Genomic DNA, 407 nt, shown 5'->3' with positions numbered 1-407 from the left:
GAAAGGTCAGAGTGCTAACCACTGAGCCACCATGACACCTATTCAAAGTCTTTCAAAATATTTCAATTCCTACAAAATCCAAAAAAGATCTGTACTGAAATTTATATCTAAATGGTCTAATAAAATCGAATAAAATGCAAAATTATTACTACACAAAACTACGTTCTCTAGTATCAATGAAACAGTACAGTAAAGTGTAAAAAGCAATGAAGAAGGCAAGAATATATGGAATATTATGTATAGATAGATATGGATGCTGGTATTTTACTTGTACTTGCATTATGCGAAATCAATCACTGTTTAGGTTATTTAGTACCAGTGTAGTAGTCAAGATGTTTGAATGTTTCTTCACAGCCTATTCAGAGTGACACATATCATAAGTGTCCCCATTCTTGCAATTCTCCATA

The sequence above is a fragment of the Pyxicephalus adspersus genome, chromosome 2 (genome assembly GCF_032062135.1).
Source record: "Pyxicephalus adspersus chromosome 2, UCB_Pads_2.0, whole genome shotgun sequence".
Lineage (NCBI taxonomy): Eukaryota > Metazoa > Chordata > Amphibia > Anura > Pyxicephalidae > Pyxicephalus > Pyxicephalus adspersus.
This window is presented reverse-complemented; position numbering follows the sequence as displayed.